Raw genomic sequence first — 11224 nt, 5'->3', positions numbered from 1 at the left:
GTCGAAAATGGGGAGAAAGGCAGTACTTCAGTGCTGCCAGGCAGTTCTGCGCCCCTCTATTAAGAAGATCATAACTCTCTGCTCCGAACTCCGAATGATAAACCGCTTGAAGATTTGGAAAGCTGATTCAGAGCTCTAAATCTTTCATGTTATGATGGAAGTCCAGTTCTTGAGTTTGATAGGTCCAAAATGGCGACAAAAGTCAGGTTCTACTGCTGCTAGAAATTCAGAATTGGCACCCTTTTTGTTCAAAATTCCACAAGGCATCATTTTTGCTTCCTTTTTGCAATTTAACCTGAAAATGTACAAAAACATAAAAATGGAGATAATCTACATAAAATAATCAATTAATGGACTTTGTTAACGTAATTTAGGGCGCTTGAATATACAGTATTCGGCGCTTATCAATCATCCGTTCGACATTTTGGATGGTAGTTGCAGGATTCACCTGTGAAACAAGAGTGGGAATATATTTGCACATGTTCCCATAGACGGCGCCAAAGTGTAAGTGCAAAATTTCGCTCAACCAATTACGATCGAGAGAAAATAATACAACACACTCAACAAATAATAAGAATAAACAAGAACAGTGTCTATAGAAGAATTGAATTGTTTTCCCCTTTATTGGAGGTCTAGGCCTCTATTTATACACAAAAGTTGGTAAAATTATGGTAGGACTTGCGTTACTTGTCCTCCAATTCTTTCCATATATGACTTTCTTTACAAATAGAGTTCTTTCCTTTGTATGATATTTCCTATGTAGAATTTGCTTTATATAAAAACTTTCCTTCCGGGTTGACTCCTTTGTTAAATAGGACTGAGCCATATTTAATTATACTTGGGCCGAATGCGGTTTGGTGTAAGTGACTTAACTAATGGATCAAAACTTCAACAGCGGTGATGTTGGGCTGATCGGTACTCTTGTCTGGTTTCGGAGGCCCAACATAAATGATAATGGGTTAAAGCACAACGTAACTTGGGCTTGATCCGGATGGGCTTTTGAGATCTCCTAAATGTAGATTTGTATAATGGTGATGTGTCTCATTCTTATTGGAGGGAAAATTTTCCCTCCACAAAGGGCATTCTCGTCTTTTCTGGTTTTACGTGTCGAACACCGCGGAGTGTGCCGGTTGTGTCTGAGAGTTGTTGGGACATTTTATTGCATCCAGGACTCTTTGAGATGCCAAGGTTGCCATTTTTGCATTTTTGCATTTTTCGGGCCGGACGGACCCGTGTGGGACTCGCTATCAGAATTGTTGCGTACTGGAATTTTTAGTTGGGTCTATTTGCGCCTCATGCATCTTATTTATTATATTTATGTGGTTGTGAATTATTAAATGTGTATATATAATTGTGTGGTGTAAAAAGGAAAAGAAAATAGAAGAAAAAAATAAATAAATTAGTCTTGGTGGTGGGACCCACCACCACTTTAAGTGGCAAAAGGCCACCACTGGCCTCACAGATTCTCTCTCTCTCCCTCTTCTATTCCTCATTTGTTTTTCTCTTGTATCAAAAACTAAAGTTTCAATTAATCTCTCATTTCTTGGAGTTTTTAGGAGCCGTTTGTGGCAAAACGAAGAGCACAGTGAGATCTACGTGTGAGTAAAAGCAATTTCAGTTTTAGCCTCCCCTAGGATTTCAAGTTTTGAGACCCATTTTGAGGGTTTTTCTACAATTTGAGGTTGGGGTGTTCTAATATATAAATTTTTGTGCTTTTTTGGGTTTTCTTATTTAATTTAATGTTAAGAATGCTCAATTTATATAATCTCTTGCAAAACTAGTTTAAATGTTGGTTATGGAACACATGACTACTTATTACTTGTTATGTAGTGATTATATATACCTATGTGAAGTTAAATTCATGTTTTAAATGCTTACCATGTTAAATTAATGTTGATTGAAAGCATGAGTTATGTGTTTTGGAAAATTATGTTGGATGGTATGTGTGAAAAATTTATAATTGAATTGATGATTTAAAACATGGAGCATTCTTGCATCCATTGGGAAGAGAAATGGGAAAAGTGTTTTCAAAACAAATGAAATTAAATTTTTTGAAAATGTTTTCTAAAAGCGTTTACGAAAACCCGAACGCCTAGGAGGCGCCTAGTGGTCCGTGGTGATAGTGTGATCTAGAGGGGGTTAGAGAGGAACTCTAGTGTGGTTGAGCTACCCAGACGACACCATGGAGGTGCCATGTGGTCGGGGAAAAACTAGCCAAGCCCTCCCTCATGACGCTTTAAAGGTGCCTTGGGTCGGATTACACTAACGGTTTGGATGTTGAAACAGAAATGTTTCGGAAATGGGGAGCGACATGAGCATGGCATTGCACTTCATTGGCATACACGGTGTATTTATGACTTGGATGGCATATGTGTTTATATTGGATGTTGTAGTTATGGTATATATGATACACTCGGATTCCCGAATGCGGGTTGGCCAGGCCCACGCCCGAATACCCGAGGATATCAAAACAAATTGATAATAAACGAACACAGAGTACAAAAGAATAAAGAAGAATAAATAAAATGCTAACAAGAAACTAAAATGATAATCTAATAATAAACCTCAGAATCTATTTCCATTAATTAATAAACTCTTCTGATATAACTGATCCTCTAAAATACAACTCGGGAATCCATACTGTGTGGACCCCTAGAAAATCCAAACTAAACAAATGATAGCAATAACCGTCTAAATCAGGAAACTGAATCATAAAGGAACTCCTATGTAGTATCGGAAGAATGAAGTAGACTGATCCCCGCTCAGCACGAACAACCTCTACTGCTGATGAACACCTGAAAAATAATGGTGGGTCAAGCCCACAAATAAGTTCTACTCTACTACAGTCTAAGCAGAGATTCGACACACGTATACATCCTAGTCAATCCAACAGTAACTAGTAGTCCGTATATATATATATATACACACTAAAGGAACCTCACTAGACTATAAGGTTATCTCAACCTGAATAGTAGGCAACATGCAAAACACACATATAGTGGGCATGAGTACCTAGACCTACCAGGGTACACAACTACACTATATCTAGCTACACATCCCTGGCGATATGCGCACCCTAACCACTGATCCTGAGACTCAAGTTCATATCATGACACCATACTTATATATATATAATTTAGTAACCATCTTATTCTGTATAAATTAATCCTCCATAAGTCATTCAACTTGTTCCGCTGACCTGACTTGAATATAAGTGGGACTTAACATTTTAGTTAATCCATTCCCTTATATAATAAATTAATTCTCCGTAAGTCATTCAACTTGTTCAGCTGACCTGACTTGAATATAAGTAGGACTTAACATTTTAGTTAATCCATTCCGTTATATAATAAATTAATCCTCCATAAGTCATTCAACTTGTTCAGCTGACCTGACTTGAATATAAGTAGGACTTAACATTTTAGTTAATCCATTCCCTTATATAAAATAGGTAGGACTTAACTGATAAGTTATTCCGTCCCTAGAATGCCACCGTCCCATACCGGTACATTAAACCACACAATCCAACAATTAATGTAACGATTAAAGAAATATATCAAACAATCCAGAAATAACTATGATAATATGATATCAAGTTATCACAAAATAGGAATGACTTATTATTTATTTAAGCTTCCTATATCATATGTCCTATATAAACTGATTCTTATACATATGATGATATTTTATTATACCATCAAATAAGCATTCTCCATATCCAATTCATCCTCCACATTTAATCTCAATTGCTAAAACATATTACAAGATTAAATTCATTCGTTTGTTTAAAACATTCAAATAGCAAGCATCATTATGATTGAGTCCATTTAAATTTATTTAAACCCAAACCTAGTTCCTATTTAATGTTCAGGAATCCTTGGCATGTTTTTACGTTCCATCATTCCACAAATATGAAAAATACATAATTTAAACATGTAAAAATTCACACCGAAAATCAAATCAAAATCATGCATTTATCAATTCATAACATAAGAACAGATTTGAACAAAATTCATAAAACCTATGTTCTAATCCAATTAAACATGTATAATTATTTAATTTTATGTGTTTAATAAATCCTGGAATTTCCTAGGCATATACAGAAACACGAATTAAAGGAAAAGAGATAGAAGAAGAACTTGCTTTAAACTTTCGGATCGAAAGTTAAACTTCTTTTTCCTTGATCTTCTCTCTACAGGGTTTTTCTTCTCCTTCCTTTCTTTTCATCCTTCCCTCTCTAACTCTCTCTCTCTCTCTCTCTAGAATATATCACGTGAATATTTCTAACCCAATCTTACAACCTATAGCTATATATTTATAGGCTAAATAAAATAATCCTAACCTTTTTCCTAATCCAAGTCAACTTAAAAAAATAAAAAATAAAATATTAAAAAGATAAATAAAATATATTAAGTATATAATTTATGTATATCTTTATTAAATAAATAAATTATACACATCCCATTATTTATTAATGGATTATCCAATAATACTTAAGTTACCATAATATTATAAAGTAACTTAAAACATAACACGTATCAAATCTACGTATATTTTTATTATTTAAATATAGAACATATACATCAGATTAAATATTATTACCCAAGTTACCATAAAAGTAATTAATAAATTACTTTCCTTTTTATATATGTATATATATTATATATCTATATATATACATACACAACTATCCATGGGTAATAATCCATACTCATCCAACCTCCTATCCAAGTAGTCCATAGGACCCAATTGGTTGGCCCATTACTACTAACCATAACCATAAAAGAAAATAAAATAAAATAATAAAAGAAAAGAAAATATTTAATTTACAATTGATCAAAACGTCATTTAAGCACATAATCTAATTAAACAATTAACACATAGACAAATACAAATAATACATAGACACATAATCAAATAATCAAGTAATACCTAATTCAATTAAACACATAAACAATTAGTCAAATAATCAATTAAATAATTAAAAATACAATTAAAACAAATAAATAAATACTGAGACTATCCTTTTAAAATTAGGGGTTTTACATTCTTCCTCCCTAACAAAAGGAATTCTGTCCTCGGAATTCGCTCTTACTTTTTTCCATTATGCTTGAAAACTGTGAGCGAAAAATATCCTCATATTCCCAAGTAGACGCAACCTCACTATAAGGGCTCCACTTAACTCTAATATACCAAGTGATATACAGGGTTCCTATATTTTAAAAAACACAATAATCATACAATGCGTAGGTTGTATCAAATAACAACGTAATCCTCCCATGTCGACAAGGAAATGATCTACATACCACCAAGTGCCATAGAATATATGCACGAACTCCTATGCACCCAGTGCTAATAATTTGGTAACGCTAATTCAGAGGCGACTGCCTCAATTGCAAAACACAATCCTTTAAAAGTCAATGTAATAAGTAAAATTGACCTTTCTCCAAATATCGCCTTTCTTCCTACATGGAAAACAGATCGAGCAAACTACTCCCTGATAGAAAAACTCTAATATACGAGTTCAACTATTTACAACATCCCACTGTCACCTCCCAACCGCGCGCAGTTCAATACAAAGGGAAGTATCTTTTTCCGGCATATTTTTAAATGAAGTCGAGGTCTGATTGTACAACCCTTACTTCCATTTCCAACCAACAAATGAGAGGTATGCATTGTGAAAGATACAAAACCTCCAAAGTTGTCACACTAACCTCCTTATGCCAATAATATCACAGACAAAATTCCGACAAGTGAAGTAAACACTTCCAACTGTCCATGAAAATCTAGGATATACGCCTCAAACATATCCTGTGTGGTCTAATTTAATCTCTTGATTAATTCCTCCGTCTATAGATATGAAGTAGAGCTGCTGCTCCAAAATCTTCATAAAGCTCATTCGAAATAGCACTTTGCATCCATTAATATGGACATCCACATGCTATAACACCACTATCACTGAACTATAGAATTACTATGAAGTTCTAAAATAAGCATCACTCAAATTTATGTCCTCAAGCGATCTTTCTCAATCCACCACTCGGATTCCATATGAAAAATTGAAATTCCAAATCAATGTCGATCTTTCCCACTGACCGTCACTCCTGTTTAGTTCAACGTCCATATTTGTTATAGGAAGTGGTTAAAGATTCCTATGATATCCTATGATCAACTTTCCACCTTTGTAGCAGGTTTTACACTTAGGGCAATCATATACACGTCCCTATCCGTACCTGTTCACCAAAACTGACATTTAATGTCGTGATGTACCTTCTAACCATTTGGGTGTACCAAGAAAAATTATAAATTTCCATCTCAGTCGTCCGACCGTCATATCACTATTTACAGAAACTACTAACTCTCCTCCAATACCTTAAACTCCTTCTCTAGGGTCAGCTCCAATATTTTAAATTGACCTCCTGAACTACCTTGGTAATAACAAGTGTTATTATTACACCTGCTATACATTCAATTGATAACTTATCAACGAACCGAAAGATTTAAATATCTTATCAGTTGTTAAGAGCATCCACTTCCATAATTGCTTCCACCAGACGAAACTTGATATAAAGTGTGAATTACCACTTCTATCTATCTAAACCGTCTCGTGATCCATTCTATTCGTATGAACTAAAGTCCTACCAGTTTGAAATAGACAAGAATCAAGCTGACCTAATGTATCAGTCAACCAATTTCCCATCCAGAATCCTGACCCTTGTGTAAAATCAGAAATCCCGCAGCTAAAATGCTCTCTCATTTCCACTTTAGTATAGGAAATAGCTGCAAAGGATCTAGTGATCTTTGATGGTCTATCTCTACTATCTAATAAATATTAAACTTAGAGAGAAATCACTATGTCCCTTCTCCTGCCTATCGTAAAGTATCATGTTTCCACCAGGATGAAGAACTAAAAGTTGTGAAACTCAGTCCGTGCATCCTCCATCCAATTTTTCTATAGAAAGTACCGTTAGTCTGGTACCACCAGCTTTCGTCTGTACCCAACGTTTAAATTAGAAAATCTTCAAAAGCAAATTCTATAACTAAATCTATCCACCACTGATCCGTGATAAACTTGCCGATATTGAAAATCAATCGGTAATTCCATTTATCAATAACCAACTATGACTTTAACTCAACAAAAGTCAACAAACTACGACCTTTCCATACATACCATGCACCTCATCTTTATATAAGTATTTGGTCTCACCATCTTGTCTTTAACACACCCTACTTCTTTAAGGCAAGTTAATGACAATCCGACTTCTTTGTCTAACTTCAAAAGAATATGAAATCTTTCCATCCTCTACATAAGTCATCAATTTCCTTGCAACAACTAATTGTTGCAAATTGTGACTAAAAAAAAAATAATTCCATATTATCTATTGAAATTAAGAGACTTAGTTTCCTCCTCCATGTGCAACACCGGCAAATTCCTCCTAATGACACACCCTCTTGAATAAATTCTTGATTAAGAATTTACTGATGAATATTTATTCAGTCTCCTATCCTCACTCAATGTCATTCCAATAAGTACTTAATTCAGTACTAAATCCTCCTTCCGACTTGGTAACAACTTCTGAAATTTTCAAGAAGATATTCAGCAAATCCAGCACCTCTGATATATCATCATGGCGTTAAAGTGATCTTTATTTACCACTACCTCACGCATACCAAAACATTAACAATCACCAATATCATGGCGTTGTAATATGATACGAATCATTACCTAACGTAAAGTATATCAAACAAATCGTTCTAGATTGTTTGACTCGTAGTGATGGTTTAATTATCCCATCCCAAAACACACCATAATGACACATGTCCAGGTCCAATAGATTGGCTAGATTTATGAGTATCTACCAAATCCTACGACCGTATGCTCACAAATCTAGCATAAATAGCGTTATTACACCATGTTATTAAAACAATAATTGGTTGATCACACACTTATGTCCCCAACTAAACCACATACCAAATTTCGAGTAATTAACAAAAATAAAAAATAAAACACATATGATAAACACAATAAAACAAAATATACTCCTACTTAGGAAATTGTTCTTTCTAGAAAAGAAAGTCTCCTTTGAAATCAACTTTACTAGATTGTTTCAAAATTTCCTTTTATAGTTTCGTAAATAATCATCCAACTTCGAAACATATCCTTTAAAACATAGCTTAAAAACACAAATGTTTGCCTAAGCAAATACCAAGGGCTTAACCTTTATACTTCTTATATGCGGAATGTAAACTGTCTAACTTGGCTTTTTAAAGCGAATTAGAACGTCACAACATAATTCTAATGCCCTCGTGTATGTGATTTAAAAATTATGTATTTTATTCTGATAAGAACACATTCGATCCCCAAACTCCTGAACAATACTTCTTATATACCTCTTCTAGAGATGATAAAAAAAACTTAATTATATGTAGATTGATCAACTCCAATTTTACTAATAACATTCGCTATACTACTAGTAATTCAGATCACCTCGCTCGATCATCCATCTTCAAGATTTAGTACCCTCTCTATTGGATGCACATAAATCTCCTCCATTAGGATCCTCTTCGACTCCTACTCCTCGCTTGTCTCCTTTTTGAGATCAACTGAAGTCGTGTTGGCCCCGATATGCGGTGACCTATCACGTACACCTAAATCCTTTATTGGCTTATACTTTTAAAGTAACTCCAAACGAACCTAAACCATCGATCCCCAACTTTGCTTTATGGCAACGAAATCGATAACGTACTCCTTTAGGTCTTTATAGCTTTCACCTTGAACCCATCATTTTCCTAGTGCCAACCATTCTATAACTATAGAATATAATTGACATTAGCTCCTAACAAGCCGTAAATAGAGTACAACGAATCCTAATACGGGTTCTAAGTTTTAAGAGACGCAACGCGGAAGTCACATAACGAAAGACACTTCTAAGGACACTTGAACCTAGAGTGCTCTGATACCAACTGTGATACCCTCGGATTCCCGAATGCGGGTTGGCCAGGCCCACGCCCGAATACTCGAGGATATCAAAACAAATTGATAATAAACGAACACAGAGTACAAAAGAATAAAGAGGAATAAATAAAATGCTAACAAGAAACTAAAATGATAATCTAATAATAAACCTCAGAATGTATTTCCATTAATTAATAAACTCTTCTGATATAACTGATCCTCTAAAATACAACTCGGGAATCCATACTGTGTGGACCCCTAGAAAATCCAAACTAAACAAATGACAGCAATAACTGTCTAAATCAGGAAACTGAATCATAAAGGAACTCCTATGTAGCATCGGAAGAATGAAGTAGACTGATCCCCGCTCAGCACGAACAACCTCTACTCCTGACGAACACCTGAAAAATAATGGTGGGTTAGGCCCACAAACAAGTTTTACTCTACTACAGTCCAAGCAGAGATCCGATACACGTATACATCCTAGTCAATCCAACAGTAACTAGTAGTCCGTATATATATATATACACACTAAAGGAACCTCACTAGACTATAGGGTTGTCTCAACCTGAATAGTAGGCAACATGCAAAACACACATATAGTGGGCATGAGTACCTAGACCTATCAAGGTACACAACTACACTATATCTATCTACACATCCCTGGCGATATGCGCACCCTAACCACTGATCCTGAGACTCAAGGTCATATCATGACACTATACTTATATATATATAATCTAGTAACCATCCTATTCAGTATAAATTAATCCTCCATAAGTCATTCAACTTGTTCCGCTGACCTGACTTGAATATAAGTATGACTTTACATTTTAGTTAATCCATTCCCTTATATAATAAATTAATTCTTCATAAGTCATTCAACTTGTTTAGCTGACCTGACTTGAATATAAGTAGGACTTAACATTTTAGTTAATCAATTCCCTTATATAATAAATTAATCCTCCATAAGTTATTCAACTTAATGCCACCGTCTCATACCGGTGCATTAAACCACACAATCCAACAATTAATGTAACGATTAAAGAAATACATCAAACAATCCAGAAATAACTATAATAATATGATATCAAGTTATCACAAAATAGGAATGACTTATTATTTATTTAAGCTTCCTATATCATATGTCCTACATAAACTGATTCTTATACATATGATGATATTTTATTATACCATCAAATAAGCATTCTCTATATCCAATTCATCATACACATTTAATCTCAATTGCTAAAACATATTAAAAGATTAAATTCATTCGTTTGTTTAAAACATTCAAATAGCAAGCATCATTATGATTGAGTCTATTTAAATTTATTTAAACCCAAACCTAATTCCTATTTAATGTTCTGGAATCCTAGGCATGTTTCTACGTTCCATCATTCTACAGATATTAAAAATACATAATTTAAACATGTAAAAATTCATATCGAAAATCAAATCAAAATCATGCATTTATCAATTCATAACACAAGAACAGATATGAACAAAATTTATAAAACTTATGTTCTAATCCAATTAAACATGCATAATTATTTAATTTTATGTATTTAATAAATCCTGAAATTTCCTAGGCATGTACAGAAACACGAATCAAAGGAAAAGAGATAGAAGAAAAACTTGCTTTAAACTTTCGGATCGAAAGTTAAATTTTTTCTTCATTGATCTTCTCTCTACAGAGTTTTTCTTCTCCTTCCTTTTTTTTCCTCCTTCCCTCTCTAACTCTCTCTCTCTCTAGAATATATGACGTGAATATTTCTAATCCCCTCTTACAACCTATAGCTATATATTTATAGGCTAAATAAAATAATCCTAACCTTTTTCCTAATCCAAGTCAACTTAAAAAAATAAAAAATAAAATATTAAAAAGGTAAATAAAATATATTAAGTATATAATTTATGTATATCTTTATTAAATAAATAAATTATACACATCCCATTATTTATTAATGGATTATCCAATAATACTTAAGTTACCATAATATTATAAAGTAACTTAAAACATAACACGTATCAAATCTATATATATTTTTATTATTTAGATATAAAACATATACATCAGATTAAATATTACTACCCAAGTTACCATAAAAGTAATTAATAAATTACTTTCCCTTTTATATATATTAAAAAGGTAAGTAAAATATGTTACGTATATAATTTATGTATATGTTTATTAAATAAATAAATTATACGCATTCCATTATTTATTAATGGATTATCCAATAATACTTAAGTTACCATAATATT

This window comes from Cornus florida, unplaced genomic scaffold (genome assembly GCF_030987335.1).
Source record: "Cornus florida cultivar Cherokee Brave unplaced genomic scaffold, ASM3098733v1 CherokeeBrave_3.0.0_Hap2_Chr11, whole genome shotgun sequence".
Taxonomy (NCBI): Eukaryota; Viridiplantae; Streptophyta; class Magnoliopsida; order Cornales; family Cornaceae; genus Cornus; species Cornus florida.
Note: the sequence above shows the minus strand (reverse complement) of the source record.